Genomic DNA, 23,173 nt, shown 5'->3' on the forward strand with positions numbered 1-23,173 from the left:
CTTTCATTTCGAAGCAACTTTACGTTTCTGCATTTAACATTCTAGCACGTTATATTCTTGCACTTTACATTTCTGCAATCTACACGCTTTTATTTATGTTTTCTTTGTCGAAAGTCATATTAACATGTATAACAAGTGTTGTTTCAAGTGAATAGTCATAAGATCATATCACAAACAAGTTTTCTTGAAGTCAGAACAAACAAATATGAACCAAATCATATCGAAAGACAATTGTTTGACTATGTCCTAGGATCAATCTAGTCGATCCTGCGAGTAACCAAAGTATATTTTATAGTTTGGAGGACTAGCGGTTGTTTACCGGAAATCACCGTAAATAGTATTTTATTTTAAGATCAAAGAAAATTCTTCTAAAAGTAAAAGTGTCGAATGAGCACGTGAAAGTGAACTCATCTTTCACAATATTAAGGGCCATAGGATTATGGGGCTGCCTCACTACTTTGGCTCCATCTTCAAGTGTTTACGGTGATTTCCGGTAAACAACCGCTAGTCCTCCAAACTATCAATGTACTTTGGTTACTCGCAGGATCGACTAGATTGATCCTAGGACATGTGTCGAAAAGTTTTCTTTTATGATGATTTGGTTCACACTTTTTGGTTTTGGTTACAATGTGATGATGTAAATCTACGAATAAATACAAAATAAAACTTAAACGAAAATGCAATGAAATACAACTTGGTAGATAATAATCATAAATGACTTCGACGAAAATATAAAGGAAATTAAACTACAAATATGAAAAGACTCAACGAAAAAGTAAAGAAAATTGAAAGGACTTCGATATGATAATAAGAAGATAAACATATATAAGGTGTTGGTGTTACACGTACATTTCTCAGCGAAAAACTCTTTCTCTAACGCCTGATACTTGAGTGATTTGTGAGTAATTTGTACAAAATGAACACCCTGGATCCTACCACTAAGACCCTTATTTATACTAATTCGACCCTAATGGTTCTATACTAACGAAACGCCACGTTGCCCATATGCATGCGCTTCGAATCCCTGGGACTCCACCTGTCCTCCTTGATTCAAACGGAACTTTTTGAATTTCAAACCTTCCCTCTCGAACCTTATTCGATTCGTGACAATGTGTCCTTCGTGAGAATGTATCGAAATACCTTAAGTCTTAACAATCTTTGTATTTTGAAGACTACTTAAGGCTTCAAAGACTGCCTATCTCGATCCAGCTTCGATTTAGGAATCCTTCAACATACATAATTATCTCGAAAATAGCCATTCAAAGCCATTCTTTCTCCGAAGCTTAAACCTTAGAAGAATATACACATTATTCGAAATCTCCAGCTAACAAATTGCCCCCAATAAATGCCTGTTTCGGAAAACCATTAGAAATAGGCATTTCTTGACATTATGAGATTTCGATCTTCTCGCAACCTTTTGAGTTCCATGATTCTGAGTAACGTCACAATCATTTATGACCTTTCTTTCAAAGATGTCTTAACACTATTCATAATTATTGCTCCTAGATACTAGGAGTAAAGCTAATAACTATTCGACCGTCAGATGAATAAATCAACTGCTGACGCGTGTCTCATTAACTCCATTAATTAAAATAAAAATAAAAATAGAGAATTGAATTTTTTTTACTAAACCTTTTAAATAAAAGGGTTTCAACGTTTAGAATACTTTCTTTTTCATTCACCATCGTTCCTTAACATCTCCAAACGCAAAAACAAAACCTTTTTCATTCCATCTCTATCTCTGAAGCAACTCATCCATGGCGTCCTCCACTGCTCAAAACCCAACGACGGAAACAATAGACGCTTTTCAACCTGTCCATCAACTTCAACGTCCTTCACAAGTGGGAAATCAGCAATACATTCCAGAGCCAAATCTAGAAGAAACTCGTGCCATTTACGCCTCTCAAGTAATTATCCATTTTCTGCTTTCTGGAAAACTCATGCTTTCATGGGCCCTTTACCTGGTCGTGATAATCAACTTCAAAATAAATTCTTTCCTGTTTACTATAAGACCATGCCTTTAGTTAGTAAAAACAAGATAGACAAAGAGGGTAAACCACTCCTTGCTGAAAATATTGCCGTTGAAGGCGCTTCAACTGAAGCTTTTGTAGTCCCAAAAACAATTAGGTTAGAATATATGACTAACATTCTTAGGGTTTTTAGGGCGATTCCTTAATGGACATCTCCCTTTCTCGACTATTTTAATTATGCAGTATTACAAATGATATTTCTCTGGCCAATCTTCTATTTATTATATTTTCACCTTTTTAGCCATCATAATTGCCTCGATAGCATGTACACACAATGTAGATATCCTTCGCAACCACTACGTTTTGATTTGACATTCGATTACTCTAGAGGTCATAATTGTCAGTTAATTATGACTTATCTTTTCCAAAACGTCTTATTAAGACGTGCGCATGTCAGTTTTAGCATGATTGCGCTTCAACTTCCAAGGTTAGTAAACGGCGGACTACACATTTTCCCACAGGGAACCAACACGCGGCCCACTGATAACTCCAAACGTAATCAATCTCCAATGCAAGTTACTTCTATATAAAATCTTCTATTCTTCGTTATTGTCCCACATCTTTCCAATAACTCTTTCACCTACTCCTTCATTTCCCTTTTGCATCAACAATGTCTCTAACTTTCAACAACATCATTTCTGCTATCCACAAAGAATTTAACCCTTCACCTGAAGAATTTCATAAACATGGCATTGATCTTCAAGAAATGTTCGCCACTCAAAACTTGGGACACTACCTTACCATCTTGGATGGTCCAGTGTACCCTAACATGCTTGCATATATCTGGATGCATGCATCTATTCAAATGGACCCAGAAGGAAAGACCACCATCTGCTCTGAAGTCTCTGGTTCCCGCATTATCATCTCTGCGAAACTCATTTCCAGAGTCATGAAGTGTGAGAACACTGGGGCTCTTTCTGACGATCCTTATAGCCAAACTATCTCTGATGTTTTAAGGAGTATCTTTACTGGTCCTAATCATGCTTTTTCTTCCTTTGTGGGCAGGATCTGGCACCAACTTCTTGTGGGGAATTTTCTCCCACGAGAGGAAAACCGGTAAAATATAATGATGTGGGATATCCAGTTCATGTGTTACTGTAACTCGGTGAACTGACTTTTATCTTTGTAAGCAACCAATGTTGCGGTGAGCAAGAGTCGCCACCGACTTTTATTTTGTCCTACATCTTGGAAGGGTAAAAAGAACAGAAAAGACCCTTTCTTAAGAAAATGGGCTCGGGGGGTAGATTATGAAAAGGGAAGGTGTAAGCACCCTTTTCATCCGTAGTTGTCTACGGGCTCTTAATTTACTTAGCTCATGTTTGTTTTGTTTGATTTAAATTGAAAAGGGACTTAAGGACTTTAGCGTAAATGCGTAGCCTTAGTCTTCGAAAAAGTATTGAAAAAAAGTTTTTTAATCGAGCTAGGCATATTAAGAGCACTACCCTAAATTAGTCTTTTTCTATGCTTTTTATCCTTCCAAGAAAGGGGTAGGGCTATCCTTACCATTTAGGGTAGGTAGTCCTATTGATTGGATGTTTGGGACAATCGAAGGGTCATCGAGGTCGTTGAAAGCAACAGGTAGAGGTACCTTTAGCAATAATCGAAGGGACAATCATCGTTTCGTAGGCAACCATTCGAGGGACTAGATCATATATTTTCGTAGGCAATTTTGAGGGTCATCGAGGGACTTATGATCTTTACGATGATTTCTTAATCGTTGGGACTTTTGCTAGTAGGTACCTCCATGTTCGAGGGACACGACCTTATAATCGAAGGCAACCAAGAGGGGCGTACCCTAAGGGTGAGTGAGTGTAAGTGTATTGGATTCGATTATAACTTATCTTGTATTTTTAGTGAGCTAACGTTTGATTCAGTCTTACCATACACGCCCTAATTTAAGCATACATCTAACACAATATATATAATAAAATGCGGAAATTAAAAGTGCGGGAAAGTAAAGAGACTCATTTAAATATTTACATTTTGACCTATATACATTCTAATATCTAAAAAGCAATAAAATAAACAAAACATGCGCCATACACGGGATTTCGAGATGAGAGAAGAAATCGGAAGAAAGTGAAATGATGGTTAATTAGCAAATTAAAATTAAACTAAGACTACTTGATGAAATCCTAAATTTAAAACTAATTACTAAGTTATTTAATAAATTAACTAAACTAAATCTATTAAATTAATTAAATTCTAAATAAAAATTTATATTTAAAATTATTAAGACCTAAATGGAATCCCCTAATTTTATTTAATTAACTAATTAAACCTAAATTGACTAAATTATCTAAAAACAAATTAATTTACTTAGTAAAAAAAAATCTAATCCTAAGTTAAATTGTGGTTAATTAGTGGTTAGACATAATAAAAGAACAATCATAAAATAATAATTAAAAAATTTAAGCAAAAGGGCGCTTGATCCAGTGTGATAGGGTCCTGAGGGTGCATCATGGGTTGCGCTTCCAGGGACGTCAGATCTGGCTTGGGTGTGGATCTGATGGCTGATGCGTGAGACCCCATGATGGTCGCTCATAGAGGCGCAACACATGATCTGTGGAAAACAAACAAATGAAAAAAAATTGGAGGACGCTGGGATCGAACCCAGGTCCTCATGTTCACAAGCATGCAACGATAACCAGCTGGGCTTCGCATTCAAGTTGTTCAATTATTAGAGATCAAACATTAAATATTAAAAAACGCGTTAGTTGGTGGAATTCAAAGGGAAGTCAAGAATGGGTCCCATGTTCACACGCGAAAACCAATCACCTTTCGTTCTTTTGCCACGCACGCGAGTCAAGAAGTTAGCAACACTGTTCATCATCTTCTTCCTTTGTTCCTGCGGATTTTCCTGCGGAATTAGCCATGCTTTTTCCTACGGATTCTCCTGCGAGTTCATCACTTCTAAACCTGCAAATTTAAAAAACGCAAACAAACGACAAAGCGAACAAACTACCGGCCCAAATCGACTAAAAAACTTCCCCTGAGTTCAAATATGCAGTCGTTTTGATCTGAAAAGGCACGAAACATGGAATATGAAGACACTCAAACTTGGTGCCCTAACCATGGCGCCTTTGCATTCTTACGTGGAAGCTCTGTTTTAAGGGTTCAAGTCTTTTCTAAATCACGCCCAGAACTCATTCAAATTGTCAAATTGCGTTATAACATTAAAACATATGTAAAACGAAAATCAAGCAATATGTCAAAATATGAACAATGATATATGAGCATATATGCAGTATGGATGTCATGCATCCGTCCACACTCACCGCAAATTACCTCAGAAAGATGATTGGATGATTAGTTGGTGTTGAATGGGTCTGTAAACCTGAAAATGAAAAGTAGTGTTTTCTTGAGATTTTTTGGAGTTTTGAGCTATGCTTGAGAGGCTAGGGTTTCGTGGTCTTGGAGGCTGGAATGCTTAGTTACTTATATGGGACGAATTAGGGTTGAAAGAAGTGGAATAAAATCAAGCTTTGAATGAAAGAAATATTTGATTTGAAGAATATATGAAAACTTTCCAATTCAAGCTCCAATCTATTTTCCACACTTTTACTTACGTGTAATTTGGCTTTGTTGAGTGAATTGGGTCTAGATTCAATGAATGGCAAGATTTGTATGATTTTATTTTATTCTATTTTGATTTTATTTGATTTATTTTGATTTAATGTGAATAAAATCAAGGATAAATGAAATAATATCATAAAATAAATAAAATTTAGATCTTGGGCCCTCTATAAGCTTAAAATTTCGTGGGTGATTCAAAAGTTATGGCCCATTACTAAAAAATATGAAATTTGTCAATTAAGGCATTATGGATTTCTCAAATTTCGCCCAACTTGCACCAATCATAACTCATTCAATTTTTATCCTATGAAGGTGTTCTAGGACTTTTTGGAAAGAGCAAGATGTCCTCTACAAGCCACTTTGGAAGAGTTTTTGCATTTGGAGATTTTATCTTGAAGTTATTGGCCCTGGAAAAAAACAGCTTTTTGTGAACCTTTAAAGGGACCTGTAATGTTTTTGCTCATATCTCTTATGCTGAAGCATTTCCTGACCTTGGGCCCAACATAAAAGTTGTAGGGAATTTAATTTCCTTGAGAATGAGCTTTGGTTTGGAAATTTCTGATGAACCATGTGGGAGATATGATCAGTCAAAGTTCAGTTGACTTTCTCCTTAAAACCCTAATTTAGTAACTTGGACTTTTGTTGATTTTTGAGCTTTCCTTGATGAATCATGATCAACACTTGATCAAATGATGATTAGTATTTCAAGAGGTTGATGTTGATAAAAAATCAGGAGTTTTGGCTATGATTTGACCATAGTTGACTTTTAGGTTTAAACTAGTCGACTGTTGATCATTTGAGCTATTGAATGAGCAATCTTGTGATTCAAAGCTTTGAATTTTGGTATGAGGATACCCTGGGTCCTATAGGATACCATGAAGTCCATTTGAAGCCTTAGAAGTTCAGTTTCCTTGAAAAGAATCACAACCATAATTTTGGGCCATGTCACTCAGGAGACGCTTTTATCTGGTGAAAACCTTGAATACTCTTGGGCAATTGAGGATTTTTGAGTATGAGGAGACCAATTGTCTTGAACTATAGTGGGCAAATTTTGGGGTATGACAGATGCCCCTGTTCAATCTTTTTAAACCTGAGGATGTAGATTGGCCTGGGTGCCTATCGGAATCTGAAGGTGGAAGAGGATTGAACACTAGAATACCCATAAATTTGCCCTTGCCGAGACAGGGATTTTTGTAGGAGATGGGCTTAAATATGCCATCCGGATGTTGGTAGAAAATTGTCTGAGATGGGCTTAGAGATGCCATTCAGGTGTTCACAGAGAATTGTCTGAGATGGGCTTAAAGATGCCATCTAACTGAGATGCTTGTCAGCAACCTGGGGGGTCATGCTTCCCAGGGTGCGTATATGATAAATCTTCATAATGTTTGGGGTTCAAGCTTCCAAACGCATATCCGGCATAGAGATTCAAGGATATTCGGGGTTCGAGCTTCCGAAACATATCTGTCGTAGAATTCAGATCATCCGAGGTTCAGGCTTCCAGAACATATCTGTCGTAGAATTTAGATCATTCGGGGTTCAGGCTTCCGAAACATATCTGTCGTAGAATTCAGATCATTCGGGGTTCAGGGTTCCGAAACATATCTGTCGTAGAATTCAGATCTTCGGGGTTCAGGCTTTCGAAACATATCTGTCGTAGATTTCAGATTATTCTGGGTTCAGGCTTCCGAAACATATCTGGCGTAGATTTTATAATATCCAGGGTTCAAGCTTTCGAAACATATCTGGCATAGAATTCAGATCATACGGGGTTCAGGCTTCCGAAACATATCTGTCGTAGAATTCAGATCATCCGGGGTTCAGGTTTCCGGAACATATCTGTCGTAGAATTCAGATCATTCGGGGTTCAGGCTTCTGAAACATATCTGTCGTAGAATTTAGATCATTCGGGGTTCAGGCTTCTGGAACATATCTTTCATAGAATTCAGATCATTCGGGGTTCAGGCTTCCGAAACATATCTATCGTAAAATTCAGATCATTCAGGGTTCAGGCTTCCGAAACATATCTGTCGTAGAATTCAGATCATTCGGGGTTTAGGCTTCCGAAACATACCTATCATAGAATTTAGATCATTCGGGGTTCAGGCTTTCGAAACATATCTGGCGTAGAATTCAGACCATTCGGGGTTCAGGCTTCCGAAACATATCTGGCGTAGATTTTAGAATATCCGGGGTTCAGGCTTCCGAAACGTATCTGTCGTAGAGATTTTTGGAATATCCGGGGTTCAAGCTTCCGGAGTGGATTTTTTCAGGAATCTGGGGTTCAAGCTTCCAGACTGTACATTTGATAGTGATTGATTTGTTGATGATATTTTCCTGACCGGTTGGTTGACCTAAAAGACAAAGTCAGTTTTATGCAATGTCATGATGCATGTATTGTATTGTGGTATGAAGTTCTCAAAATAAATGAGAATCTTCGCGTGTTATGTTTGCGTTCACCATGATACAGTAAATGATGCATGGAGGTATGCTTGTAGATGCATGATGTATGGATATGTGTATGTAGATGCTTATTGATAGCCCTGTATAGTAGCTTTTTATAGTGAAAATAAATCCTTGTTTGTTAACAATCATGGTTATATTGAGGATCCCTGACTTTTGTTCGAGGATATCCAACTGGGAATTTTTTGATTTCCGCTTGGGGATGCCAGTAACTCGCATGATCTGCCATTGATGTGCCCTGACTAGGGATAAAAGAGATGAACAAACTTCTAATGCACTATCTGACCAGGCCTCGAGATACGGGATTTCGTTTACTAGGGATAGTTATTTTGGATAACCTTGCTGGAAAATACCTCCATATTGGGGAATAGTTTGTTTGGAAACTTTCTTGGGGATTGCTCTGTGGGGATACTTCCCTACTGTTGGCTCTGGGAGGACATCTGGATGACTTGGATGTTATTTGATTGCTTTTCCTGTTTCTTGTGAATATGAGAATCTTTTGGTAAACACTTATTCATATTCAAAATGCATATGTTCATTCAAAATTATCATTGGACGCTTGCGTATTCAAAACAGAGAAAATAAAAAAGTAAACTTGAAATAACTTGCATTAATTTGAGGAAAGGCCTTAAACCGACGAATTAGTAGAAGGAGACAAAATTCCTAGTAAGAGGGAATTATCGTAATTTTTTTAAAAGGAAGTACAAAGTGAAAAATAAATAAAATAGCTATGTGGAAACGATCTCATTGGGCTTCGACCCAGCTATTGCCATTATGCCTTTGAGTATCTCATCCCTTGCTTGTTGGAAGAAACGATTGCACTGATTAGTGCCTTTTGAACTTGACCTTGGTAACAAAGCTAACTGGGAGTTGATGAGTGATGATCCAATGGGACATATTCGTACGCTTTAATCCCTAACTTTTGCCTAGACCGCCTTTTCAGGTTTTCAGCCTACCGGGATACCCTTTTTTGCCCAAGCCGCCTTTTCAGGTTTTCAACTTGCCGGGTGCACATTTTTTGTATATATATCCCTAATTTTTGCCCGAACCATTTTGGTTCGCCGGGATGCCATTATTTTTGCCTAGGTATATCAACCTAGTGGGTATATTTTATGTGTAGTATTTTTTGACTATGTTCGCATTCACAGGGTGCGAGAAATCTTCACCATTCATTGTGGTAAGCATCATGGCTCCGCCGTAAAATATCTTCTTAATTACAAATGGTCCTTCGTATGTAGGAGTCCATTTGCCCCTGGGATCACCTTGCGGAAGGATGATACGCTTTATTACTAAGTCACCGGTATGGTACGCTTGGTGCTTAACTTTCTTGTTGAACGCTTTGATCATACGCTTCTGATATAAATGCCCATGATAAACAGCCGCAAGCCTTTTCTCATCAATCAAGTTTATCTGGTCCAGTCGAGTCTGGATCCACTCGTCTTCGCTCAAGTCTACATCTTTCATAATTCTCAGGGAAGGAATCTGAACTTCGATAGGTAAGACCGCCTCCATACCATAAACCAGTGAGAAAGGGGTTGCCCCAGTTGAGGTACGTGCAGAAGTGCGATAACCATGAAGAGTGTTGCACCCCAAAATTTGCCCTCTTTATTTGAGCTATAAGTTATTGACGACGTTTATTTCGTCGTTCGAAAAGTGAAGAAAAATAATAAAGAGTTCTTATGGTTTTTTAAGAAATGTGACGTGAAAAATGGTTTAAACAGTGGAAATACGATAAAATTCACAAGTCTTATTCTGAAAGTGATATGAACCGAATTCCCGCGATGACCTGACTGTTTCGACGATATCTACAACTTTAGTGTTCGGCTCGGAAGTCCATTATGCGAGGAAGGTTGTCAGATTTGCAAATTACTTGAGAATTCGCGGTGAAAAATAGTGCTGAATGAAGGGTTTCGTGCCTCGGAAAATCCATATCTCCTAATCCGCTAGTCGGATTCGCTTGAAAATTTAGCTGGAGCTCCGTGCCATCATTACCAAGATTTCATATGTTCGGATCATCGGCTGATTATGTAACGCCCATAAATGTGTTTTTCTGATTAATTGTGATGTTTGCTACATTTTCCTAATTTTACCGTTTTCGAATCGAGTCAGTCGGTAAATATTAATTATGTTAATATTTTACTTATTACTTTCCATGTGTGTAATTATTATGTTTTGGGTGTTAATTGGTTAGAATTGATATTTAGTGACATTTGGGCCAAAATTAGAATTTATGAAAGTTGAGTGGGGGAAAATGAGAAGTAGAGAAATAGAAAGAGATATTTTGATAAAGAGAGAAAAAGAGATATTTTGAGATAGTAAGAAAGAAAGAGAACTTGGGGAAGAGAAGAGAAAGAAGAGAAAAACAAAGAGAAGAAGAGAGTTGTAGAATCCAAACCAAGCTAGAGCCAAGAATCCAACCAAGGTAAGGGGGATGAATATAGTTTATCTTGATTGTATGGTTCTTGTAGTTTTGTGTGTTTTGTTCTTGTTCTTACTCTCTTCCAAGCTTGTTCAACAATGGCAAATTGTGTGTTTTGTGAGTTTTGAAGATATAAACTTGATTTTGTGGTGTGTATGTGTACTATGATGATAGATATTCCCATGGATCATGTTTGTTTTTCATTTCTCCATGTTTTCTTGCTTATGAAGAAATTTAGGTCAAAGATGATATGTGATGATCCAACCATATGATAATCATGGATTAGGTGTATATATAGCATGTTTGTGTTGTATTGGTGTTGGGATGAAGGTTTAAATGGGTTTTGAATGGTTTAGAGGGGGCTGAGACGGTCTGTTGCAGAACTGGTTTTTCTGGGTTTACGCAGGTCCGCTGAGCGGAGGGGGTCCGCTGAGCGGAGGTTCTTTTGCAGGAATCTCTGTCTGGGTCCGCTGAGCGGAGGTTCTGTATTTTCGTTTGGTGAATTCTCTGTCTGGGTCCGCTGAGCGGAGCTCAAGCGGACTGTGTGGAATTTTGTTTTTCCAAACTTTGTTTTGTTGTATCTTTTGAACCGTAGGTCGTTTCTACGCGCCGTTTGAAGTATTATGAGAACCCTTGAGTATGCTTTATGATAAAGAGGAGTGTGTTGGTGGTTGAATGATTTTTCATAAATGTATTTTGTGAAATGATATTTGCTAATCAAGTATGTTTTGACGGTATACGTGTGCTGTGTGAATATGAACGCCTGAGTGGCAATTTTGATGATGTATCCGTATAGAATAATATAACCGGTGTGATGTAGATATGTGACCGAGTTATATTGTTGTTGTTGTTGTTATGTAATTGATTCGTTTGTATGCACAGCATGACATTTTATTACGTTAATGGCGGAATGCTATTAACAGGTGGCCTGAATTGGCAATTATTACCAGTGGGAGCTTAATGCTCGGTAAAAAGGTGTATTTGCCCGAGTGGCAAGAGGTCATCAGTGGGGGCTAGATGCTCGATGACGGTTAGTCGTAGCTTACTGCTCGACAAAGGTGTATTTTCCTTAGGGAAAGAAGTCCCAGCATAATGCTCGACAAGGTGTATTTGTCATAATGACAAGGAGGAGTTTTACTCCGGATTTGGTACCACATGCATACGCATAGTCGAGTCTCATTCATCATCTTCGGTCTTTATAATTTATGTTATCATCCATGTACCGCATTATTTATATATTGATTGTGGTTGACTTATTGGATTATCTTGTTATATGATTCTTAATGATAATGTTGGAATTACTATATTGATCATGCTTTCATTATGAATTGTATTCTCACCCTTCTGCCTTAATGTTACCTACTCGTGGGTAATGTGCAGGTGATCCGCAAGTGTAGGTGCTCACTTTGTAGTTGTCCGTTTTGGTGTCGTCCGCTCGTGATACGTAACACCTAGGGGGGGATCGAACACTTATTTTGTAGATAATGCTTATAGGATCCTTTTGATGTATATTTGATCCTTTAGATGCATTCGTATTATGTATTGTGGATACCTTCTCATGCGATGTATTTTGGAAGAATGTTGTGGATATTTTGTTTACCGATGCATTTATATAAGTATGAATACATTCAGGTGTTTATATGTATCCGTCCTCTTTGATTATTTGTGTTACGCATCTTTTGCGAGTATGTTATGTTTGGTTATGTGGTTACTTAAGTGTAACGCCCTAATTGTTTTTATGAATTTAATTTTTATACTCTGATAATTGTACCTATATGCCTGGGTAGAATTGGGGTGTTACAGATTATGCACCGAAAATGCTCAGCATTTTGAGAATCGTCATGTTGTTTCGTTAAAAAGTGTGATTTCGAGTATGTCGCGCCGAGTTCAAAAATTCATAACTTCTTCGATTTTTATCGTATGAAGCCCATTCTGGCGGCATTCTTTCGGAAATTTCGTTAGCTTCAATTCTTCGTCACACATGCTTGTTCAAATTCTGAGCCGAAGATGGAGTTTTATTGACTACTTTGAGCGGCACGCGCAAAATTCTGTACAGTCACGCCAGATGAATCGACGATTCTCGTCATTGAAACGCGCGTAATTTCTTCATCGCTTATCCGATTGAGACGATTCTCACGGTTATGATCTACAATTTTTGTCATCTTCGAGTGGACGTTGGTCTCGCTCCGAGGTTTCGCATCGATTCACATTTCCTTGAAAACGAGCAAAAATAAGAGAATTAAGGGCGTTTTAGACATTTCGCTACCTTCACTATATAAGTCATTTTCTCTTCACAACTCATAACTTCAATTCTCATAACTTGAATTCACCAAATTTCTCACAAACACTTTCTCTCATTTCTCTCTCAACTTTCAAAGATCAAAACCATAAATTACATAAAACTTTCATCAATATTCATCAATTTCCTTCAAGAATCAAGATCGACATGGATTGAAGATCAAGATTTCAAGTTCGAATTCTCCCTCTTCTCCTTGCATCTCGCGCGCCTCTCCCTCCTCCTCCTTGGATTTCACTTTCGCGTTCGTGTCGCGTTCGTGTCGTGCTCACGTTCGTATCGTGTTTGTGTTCGCGCGTCGGTTAAAGATCTTCATCCGGTAAGCCTTAAACCTTGAATTATTTGCTTGATTGCTGATGTTAACATGATTTGAATGCTAGATCTAGTGGTTGATGATGCTTAATTGATGTTGATGATGATTAAATGTTAGATTCATTGTTACTTTGTTTGCAATTGCATGTGGATACAAGTTTGGTGCACTATGTGTTTGATCTAATGCTTGCATGAATTTGTTGCTTGATAATCAATGATATTGACTTGAAATTTATGTTGTTTGATGCTCATAACGCTGTGCAAATTGAGTCTAACTCGTGCTTGATCATGTTTCTTGATGGATGCATGTTTGAATTGCTTGGAATGTTGATTGTACTGTTTTTTTTTACTCTGTGCTCAGCGTAACCGGTTACGCTCCTGGCCGTAACCGGTTACGAACCCGTGTTTGCCTTGTTACGTTGTTTTTGTGCTCAGCGTAACCGGTTACGCTCCTAGCCGTAACCGGTTACGAACCCGTGTTTTTGCCTTGTTTTGCTTCTGTTTGCAGCGTAACCGGTTACGCTTCAGGCCGTAACCGGTTACGGCTGTGTGGTTTGTCCCTAACTTCAAAAATTTGCATCTTTTGACTCGCAACTCTGTTTTGTGTGTTCTTTATGTCGTTGAAAAACTTGTAAAGTATACTTTCTGTTAGATTGATTTTATCTTGCTGTTTTTATGTCTTTCATGAGTGTATTTCGGATCACTTCCGGTATGTTTGTTGTGCGTGTTTACTCTTGTGTAATTGTCGTTCGTTTTTTATTTGTGTTTCGACATGTTTTCATATGCTCTTATGCGTGTTATTCTTTGGGCTTACTTCTCTTGGTGTTATTGTGAAGTTTAGAGATGGCTGGACGTAATGACGCTGCTATTGCTGCTGCATTGCAAGCTATGGCTAAAGCTATGCATACGGATGAGCATGCAAGGTCTCGGAGTTTAGCGACTTTCCAGAGGGAGAATCCTCCTGTGTTTAAGGGAACGCATGACCCCGAGGGAGCCTTGACTTGGATGAAGGAGATGGAGAGGATCTTTCGTGTGATGGATTGCACGCAAGAGCAGAAAGTCAGGTATGGCACTCATCAGTTAGCTGTGGAGGCTGATGATTGGTGGCTGGAGACTTTGGCAAGGTTAGAAGCAACCGGTGAAGAGATTTCCTGGACGGTGTTCAAGAGGGAGTTTTTGAGGAAGTATTACCCGGAGGATGTCCGTGGGAAGAAAGAGACTGAGTTTTTGGCTTTGGTTCAAGGCAGCATGTCCGTGTCTGAATATGCGGCCAAGTTTAATGAACTTGTGAAATTCTACCCGCACTTTGTTGGTGAGGGAGCAGAATTTTCTAAGTGCATTAAGTTCCAGAATGGGTTACGTTCTGATATCAAGAAGGCGATGGGGTATCAGAAGATTCGGGTGTTTCCAGATTTGGTGGACAGCTGTAGGATTTATGATGAGGATGATAATGCTCATCATAAGGTGATTAATGAAAAGAGGAACAAAGGTCCGCAGAATCGTGGGACGCCGTATGATGGAGGGAAGGGTAAGCAAAAGATGAATTATGGACCAAGGTTTAGTGGGGGAGATGCTCCTGCTAAGATTGTGTGTTTTAAGTGTGGTAAACCTGGCCACAAAAGTAATGTCTGCTTTAGTGACGCAAAGAAATGTTTCAAGTGTGGAAGGGTAGGACATGTGTCATCCGACTGTGCATCCAAAGGAGTTGTGTGTTTTAATTGTGGTGAAGAGGGACACATGAGCGGTCAATGTCAGAAGAAGAAAGTTCAAGCTGGTGGGAAAGTGTTTGCTTTGGCTGGAACTCAGACGGACAAGGGTGATCGACTGATCCGAGGTACTTGTTTTATTAATGGCATTCCTTTAATTGCTATTATTGATACGGGTGCTTCGCATTGTTTTATAGCCGATGATTGTGTTAAAAGATTAGGTCTTGTTCTATCCGATTTGGGTGGTGAGATGGTTATCGATTTACCAGCAATGGGGTCGGTGATTACTTCTCTAGTTTGTAAGAATTGTCCGGTATCAATCTTCGGTAAGGACTTTACTGTTGATTTGATTTGTTTGCCAATGAGCGAGTTAGACGTGGTTCTGGGAATGGATTGGTTGATGAATAATCGTGTCCATATCGATTGTTATCATAAGTTGGTGAGGTTTCCATTTCTTGAGAAGGATGTGGAATTTGATGTCTTATCTACCAAGGAGTTGAATCGACTGTTAGAAGATGGGGCACAATTGTTTGGTGTGTTTGCATCGTTGACTGTGGAGAGTCGAGCTGTAGTTGGGGATTTTCCAGTAGTGCGAGAATTTCCCGAAGTGTTTCCTGAAGACTTTTCTGATGTGCCGCCAAAGAGAGAGGTGGAGTTTTCCATAGATCTAGTTCCTGGTACGAGGCCTGTTTCTATGGCGCCGTATAGAATGTCGGCATCAGAGTTAGTGGAATTAAAGAAACAATTGGAAGAGTTGCTAGCAAAACATTTTGTGAGGCCTAGTGTTTCACCATGGGGAGCTCCAGTGTTGTTGGTAAAGAAGAAGGATGGAAGCATGAGGTTGTGTATTGATTATCGCCAGTTGAACAAGGTGACGATTAAGAATAAGTATCCGCTTCCTAGAATTGACGACTTGATGGATCAGTTGGTGGGAGCCAGTGTGTTTAGCAAGATTGATTTAAGATCTGGTTACCATCAGATTCGGGTGAAGGAAGAAGATATTCAGAAGACTGCGTTTAGGACTCGGTACGGGCATTATGAGTTTTTGGTGATGCCGTTCGGAGTTTCTAATGCACCTGGTGTGTTTATGGAGTATATGAATCGCATATTCCATGATCAGTTGGATAAGTTTGTGGTAGTCTTCATAGATGACATCTTGATTTATTCTAAGTCTCCGGAAGAGCATGAGGAGCATTTGCGTGTTGTGCTACAGGTTTTGAAGGAGAAGCAGTTGTATGCTAAGTTATCCAAGTGCGAGTTCTGGTTATCAGCGGTGAGTTTTCTTGGTCATGTGATTTCAGGTAGCGGGATTGCAGTGGATCCATCCAAAGTAGATGCAGTGCTACAATGGGAGGTTCCGAGATCGGTTACTGAGATCAGAAGCTTTTTAGGTTTGGCAGGTTATTATCGAAGATTCATCGATGGCTTTTCGAAGTTGGCACTTCCGTTAACTCAGCTTACTTGCAAGGGTAAGGCGTTTATTTTGGACATAGTTTGTGAAAGGAATTTTGAAGAGTTGAAGAGAAGGTTGACTTCAGCTCCGGTTTTGGTTTTACCTGATCCTGAGGAACCGTTTGTGGTGTATTGTGATGCATCGCATATGGGGTTAGGTGGTGTTTTGATGCAGGAAGGTAAGGTGGTGGCTTACGCTTCGAGACAGTTAAGGATTCATGAGAAGAATTATCCCACCCATGATTTAGAGTTAGCTGCAGTGGTTTTTGCATTAAAGATTTGGAGGCATTATCTCTACGGTGCAAGGTTCGAGGTCTTTAGTGATCATAAGAGTTTGAAATACTTATTTGATCAGAAAGAGTTGAACATGAGACAACGTAGGTGGTTGGAATTCTTGAAGGACTATGACTTTAGCTTGAATTACCATCCTGGTAAAGCTAATGTGGTTGCCGATGCTTTGAGTCGGAAATCTTTGCATATGTCCGCTATGATGGCGGAGGAGTGGGAACTTTTGGAGCAATTTCGTGACCTTAGTTTGGTATGTGAATTGACACCAGATAGTGTGAAGTTGGGTATGTTGAAAGTGACGAATGATTTTCTGTCAACTGTTAGTGAGAGACAGAAAATGGATGTGAAACTTGTTGATTTATTTATGGTGGCAAATCAAAGTGATAATGGCGACTTCAGAGTGGATGGTCAGGGTGTTTTGAGATTCCGTGGTAGAATTTGTGTACCTGATGATTCCGAGCTGAAAAAGATGATTTTAGAAGAAGGTCACAGGAGCAGTTTGAGTATTCATCCGGGAGCCAATAAGATGTATCAGGATTTGAAGAAGATCTTTTGGTGGTCTGGTTTGAAAAGGGATGTGGCTCAGTTTGTGTATGCGTGTTTGGTATGTCAGAAGTCAAAAGTGGAGCATCAGCGTCCTGCGGGGTTGTTGCAACCGTTGGATATTCCAGAGTGGAAATGGGATAGTATTTCTATGGACTTTGTGACGAGTTTACCAAATACTGTGAGAGGTTTCGATGCGGTTTGGGTGATTGTTGATAGGTTGACAAAGTCTGCTCACTTTATTCCTATTAACATCACTTTTCCAGTTGCGAAGTTGGCTGAGATTTATATCAAGGTGATTGTGAAACTACATGGTATACCGTTGAGTATTGTGTCGGATAGAGATCCAAGGTTCACATCAGATTTTTGGAAAGGTTTGCAAGAGGCTCTAGGTTCTAAGTTGAGGTTGAGTTCGGCTTATCATCCTCAGACAGACGGTCAGACCGAAAGGACTATTCAATCGTTAGAAGACTTGTTGAGGGCTTGTGTTCTAGAGAAGGGAGGTTCGTGGGATACTTATCTTCCGTTGATAGAATTCACTTACAATAACAGTTTTCATTCTAGTATCGGAATGGCACCTTTTGAAGCGCTATATGGTCGTAAGTGTAGAACTCCACTGTGTTGGTTTGAATCGGGCGAGAGTGTGGTACTCGGACCTGAAATAGTAAGAGAGACTACAGAGAAGGTGAAATTTATTCGTGAGAAAATGAGAAGTTCACAGAGTAGGCAAAAGAGTTATCATGACAAGCGAAGGAAAGATTTGGAATTCCAAGCCGGTGATCATGTATTCTTAAGAGTTACACCTATGACTGGTGTTGGACGGGCTTTGAAATCGAGGAAGCTTACTCCGCGTTTTATTGGTCCTTATCAGATATCGGAGCGAGTTGGCAAAGTTGCGTATCGGGTGGCGTTACCGCCAAGTCTTTCTAATCTGCACGATGTATTCCATGTGTCTCAGTTGAGGAGATACATTGCGGATCCGTCCCATGTGATTCAGATGGATGATGTGCAAGTGCGTGAGAACCTGACGGTTGAGACGATACCAGTGCGTATTGAAGATCGTGAGACTAAGACTCTGCGAGGCAAGGAGATCGCCTTGGTGAAAGTCGTATGGTTAAGTGCGGCAGGTGAGAGTTTGACCTGGGAGTTGGAGAGCAAGATGCGAGATTCCTATCCTGAGTTGTTTGTAGCAGGTAATCTTATTTTCGAGGACGAAAATCTTTTAAGTGGGGGAGGGTTGTAACGCCCATAAATGTGTTTTTCTGATTAATTGTGATGTTTGCTACATTTTCCTAATTTTACCGTTTTCGAATCGAGTCAGTCGGTAAATATTAATTATGTTAATATTTTACTTATTACTTTCCATGTGTGTAATTATTATGTTTTGGGTGTTAATTGGTTAGAATTGATATTTAGTGACATTTGGGCCAAAATTAGAATTTATGAAAGTTGAGTGGGGGAAAATGAGAAGTAGAGAAATAGAAAGAGATATTTTGATAAAGAGAGAAAAAGAGATATTTTGAGATAGTAAGAAAGAAAGAGAACTTGGGGAAGAGAAGAGAAAGAAGAGAAAAACAAAGAGAAGAAGAGAGTTGTAGAATCCAAACCAAGCTAGAGCCAAAAATCCAACCAAGGTAAGGGGGATGAATATAGTTTATCTTGATTGTATGGTTCTTGTAGTTTTGTGTGTTTTGTTCTTGTTCTTACTCTCTTCCAAGCTTGTTCAACAATGGCAAATTGTGTGTTTTGTGAGTTTTGAAGATATAAACTTGATTTTGTGGTGTGTATGTGTACTATGATGATAGATATTCCCATGGATCATGTTTGTTTTTCATTTCTCCATGTTTTCTTGCTTATGAAGAAATTTAGGTCAAAGATGATATGTGATGATCCAACCATATGATAATCATGGATTAGGTGTATATATAGCATGTTTGTGTTGTATTGGTGTTGGGATGAAGGTTTAAATGGGTTTTGAATGGTTTAGAGGGGGCTGAGACGGTCTGTTGCAGAACTGGTTTTTCTGGGTTTACGCAGGTCCGCTGAGCGGAGGGGGTCCGCTGAGCGGAGGTTCTTTTGCAGGAATCTCTGTCTGGGTCCGCTGAGCGGAGGTTCTGTATTTTCGTTTGGTGAATTCTCTGTCTGGGTCCGCTGAGCGGAGCTCAAGCGGACTGTGTGGAATTTTGTTTTTCCAAACTTTGTTTTGTTGTATCTTTTGAACCGTAGGTCGTTTCTACGCGCCGTTTGAAGTATTATGAGAACCCTTGAGTATGCTTTATGATAAAGAGGAGTGTGTTGGTGGTTGAATGATTTTTCATAAATGTATTTTGTGAAATGATATTTGCTAATCAAGTATGTTTTGACGGTATACGTGTGCTGTGTGAATATGAACGCCTGAGTGGCAATTTTGATGATGTATCCGTATAGAATAATATAACCGGTGTGATGTAGATATGTGACCGAGTTATATTGTTGTTGTTGTTGTTATGTAATTGAGTCGTTTGTATGCACAGCATGACATTTCATTACGTTAATGGCGGAATGCTATTAACAGGTGGCCTGAATTGGCAATTATTACCAGTGGGAGCTTAATGCTCGGTAAAAAGGTGTATTTGCCCGAGTGGCAAGAGGTCATCAGTGGGGGCTAGATGCTCGATGACGGTTAGTCGTAGCTTACTGCTCGACAAAGGTGTATTTTCCTTAGGGAAAGAAGTCCCAGCATAATGCTCGGCAAGGTGTATTTGTCATAATGACAAGGAGGAGTTTTACTCCGGATTTGGTACCACATGCATACGCATAGTCGAGTCTCATTCATCATCTTCGGTCTTTATAATTTATGTTATCATCCATGTACCGCATTATTTATATATTGATTGTGGTTGACTTATTGGATTATCTTGTTATATGATTCTTAATGATAATGTTGGAATTACTATATTGATCATGCTTTCATTATGAATTGTATTCTCACCCTTCTGCCTTAATGTTACCTACTCGTGGGTAATGTGCAGGTGATCCGCAAGTGTAGGTGCTCACTTTGTAGTTGTCCGTTTTGGTGTCGTCCGCTCGTGATACGTAACACCTAGGGGGGGATCGAACACTTATTTTGTAGATAATGCTTATAGGATCCTTTTGATGTATATTTGATCCTTTAGATGCATTCGTATTATGTATTGTGGATACCTTCTCATGCGATGTATTTTGGAAGAATGTTGTGGATATTTTGTTTACCGATGCATTTATATAAGTATGAATACATTCAGGTGTTTATATGTATCCGTCCTCTTTGATTATTTGTGTTACGCATCTTTTGCGAGTATGTTATGTTTGGTTATGTGGTTACTTAAGTGTAACGCCCTAATTGTTTTTATGAATTTAATTTTTATACTCTGATAATTGTACCTATATGCCTGGGTAGAATTGGGGTGTTACAGATTATGCACCGAAAATGCTCAGCATTTTGAGAATCGTCATGTTGTTTCGTTAAAAAGTGTGATTTCGAGTATGTCGCGCCGAGTTCAAAAATTCATAACTTCTTCGATTTTTATCGTATGAAGCCCATTCTGGCGGCATTCTTTCGGAAATTTCGTTAGCTTCAATTCTTCGTCACACATGCTTGTTCAAATTCTGAGCCGAAGATGGAGTTTTATTGACTACTTTGAGCGGCACGCGCAAAATTCTGTACAGTCACGCCAGATGAATCGACGATTCTCGTCATTGAAACGCGCGTAATTTCTTCATCGCTTATCCGATTGAGACGATTCTCACGGTTATGATCTACAATTTTTGTCATCTTCGAGTGGACGTTGGTCTCGCTCCGAGGTTTCGCATCGATTCACATTTCCTTGAAAACGAGCAAAAATAAGAGAATTAAGGGCGTTTTAGACATTTCGCTACCTTCACTATATAAGTCATTTTCTCTTCACAACTCATAACTTCAATTCTCATAACTTGAATTCACCAAATTTCTCACAAACACTTTCTCTCATTTCTCTCTCAACTTTCAAAGATCAAAACCATAAATTACATAAAACTTTCATCAATATTCATCAATTTCCTTCAAGAATCAAGATCGACATGGATTGAAGATCAAGATTTCAAGTTCGAATTCTCCCTCTTCTCCTTGCATCTCGCGCGCCTCTCCCTCCTCCTCCTTGGATTTCACTTTCGCGTTCGTGTCGCGTTCGTGTCGTGCTCACGTTCGTATCGTGTTTGTGTTCGCGCGTCGGTTAAAGATCTTCATCCGGTAAGCCTTAAACCTTGAATTATTTGCTTGATTGCTGATGTTAACATGATTTGAATGCTAGATCTAGTGGTTGATGATGCTTAATTGATGTTGATGATGATTAAATGTTAGATTCATTGTTACTTTGTTTGCAATTGCATGTGGATACAAGTTTGGTGCACTATGTGTTTGATCTAATGCTTGCATGAATTTGTTGCTTGATAATCAATGATATTGACTTGAAATCTATGTTGTTTGATGCTCATAACGCTGTGCAAATTGAGTCTAACTCGTGCTTGATCATGTTTCTTGATGGATGCATGTTTGAATTGCTTGGAATGTTGATTGTACTGTTTTTTTTTACTCTGTGCTCAGCGTAACCGGTTACGCTCCTGGCCGTAACCGGTTACGAACCCGTGTTTGCCTTGTTACGTTGTTTTTGTGCTCAGCGTAACCGGTTACGCTCCTAGCCGTAACCGGTTACGAACCTGTGTTTTTGCCTTGTTTTGCTTCTGTTTGCAGCGTAACCGGTTACGCTTCAGGCCGTAACCGGTTACGGCTGTGTGGTTTGTCCCTAACTTCAAAAATTTGCATCTTTTGACTCGCAACTCTGTTTTGTGTGTTCTTTATGTCGTTGAAAAACTTGTAAAGTATACTTTCTGTTAGATTGATTTTATCTTGCTGTTTTTATGTCTTTCATGAGTGTATTTCGGATCACTTCCGGTATGTTTGTTGTGCGTGTTTACTCTTGTGTAATTGTCGTTCGTTTTTTATTTGTGTTTCGACATGTTTTCATATGCTCTTATGCGTGTCATTACCATTCTGTTTTGGATACTTGTTTCATATTTCCGCATCTTATATCGTTATCCATTTTCTATTTTAGCTTGTAGTACAATAACGCAATTCCGATTGCGATGTCTTGTTATCTCTAACGTGTGTGCTAGTGTGTGAGGCTTTTGGACGGCCACCGATTGATGCTCATTCTATGAGTTTTCCGCTTCACTTGCGGGACACGATTCTATTCACCTGTGTCGTGCTCTCATCCTGGAGACACAATCCTTTTGCTTTATATCTGCTTGCTTGGTTTGTTTGTTCCTCTTGCAGGTGTATTGCGAATATGCTCGACGCGTGTGTCGATGTTTGTGTGCTTTCATGGCTAATCGGTGTGCTGACTATTTGCTTTTGCTTTTCTAGCTCGCTCGTGGGATCCTAGTTTACTTGCTCTCTTCGCTTTAGTTTACCGATCATCATCCGTTTGGTATTGATTCTGTTTCATTCTATTTTTCTCGCACTTTATCGCTCTCTCGCATCATCCTATAACATGAGAAGTAGGACTTAGACATGCATCTGGCCAAGTCCTCGAAAGAGGCTTTGTTTTTGTTGGTGTGTTTATATTTGTGCTTTGCGGCAGGGAGTCACGGTGTAATAAGTCCTATATGGCACTCCGTTAAGTCCTCATGGAAGGCACGCGAGAAGGGTTAGTAATCAACCCCCGCCTAGTCTCATCGAGTCTGTTCATTATGCGCACGCTTCGCGTTGCTTGCTTCCGAACTTGCACAAGATCTTGTTATCGAGTATGTCAGGAAAAGAGTTCATGTAGCCGGACCCCCGCCTTTTCTTATAGCTCACGTCGCTCGATGTTGACGCTCGGCGTACGCACACACCGTTTTCGTTTACGATCCGTGACGGCTTGGTTGCTGAGAGGGATTCGCTCCTCTTGTCTATGGCCCGATCATTTTCGCGAGGTCTAATGCTTGGTTGACTTGGGTTGAGCTGCTCCCCTTGGCTATGGTGGGACCGCTTTTCTACCACTCGGTCAGTACCGTTGGTTTGTTTGCTTTACGAGCGGAGCTCGTTTGTGTGATA

This window comes from Vicia villosa, linkage group LG3, assembly GCF_029867415.1.
Source record: "Vicia villosa cultivar HV-30 ecotype Madison, WI linkage group LG3, Vvil1.0, whole genome shotgun sequence".
Taxonomy (NCBI): domain Eukaryota; kingdom Viridiplantae; phylum Streptophyta; class Magnoliopsida; order Fabales; family Fabaceae; genus Vicia; species Vicia villosa.